Source organism: Brassica oleracea, chromosome C3 (assembly GCF_000695525.1).
Source record: "Brassica oleracea var. oleracea cultivar TO1000 chromosome C3, BOL, whole genome shotgun sequence".
Lineage (NCBI taxonomy): Eukaryota > Viridiplantae > Streptophyta > Magnoliopsida > Brassicales > Brassicaceae > Brassica > Brassica oleracea.
The window spans coordinates 52788615-52789180 of NC_027750.1; positions in this window are offsets into that span (position 1 = coordinate 52788615).

The following is a 566-nucleotide window of genomic DNA, read 5'->3' on the forward strand; positions in this document are numbered from 1 at the left end:
AAAGTTATGTTGAAGTGGATACGGCGAAAAGATTTAAGTATCTATTTTTTTTTGCATTTGGAGCTTCCATAGAAGGGTTCGCACCGATGAGGAAAGTTATCATTGTGGATGGAACACATCTTAAGCATGTTTATGGTGGAGTTCTGCTTGTTGCGACGGCTCAAGATCCTGATTTTCACCACTACCCTATCGCATTTGGTGTAGTTGATGGTGAGAAAGACGAAAGCTAGACGTGGTTTATGAATAAGTTGAGGTCAGTGATATCAGATGAAGGTGAATTGGTGTTTCTTTCGGATAGAAATGGAAGCTTGATCTAGTCAATACGTGAGGTGTTCCCAATGGCTGCACATGGGTATTGTATCTGGCATTTGTCTCAAAATGTCAAAGGACATGTTTTCAACAACAGAGACGCTTGCGCAAGAAAGTTTACAGAGTGTGCACATGCTTATACAGTGGCAGAGTTTGATGATCTCTATGATGCCTTTTCCAGAAGGTATCCTTCTGCTGCGGTATATCTGGAGAAAAGTGTTGAAGTGAGAAAATGGGCAAGATGTTACTTTGAAGGA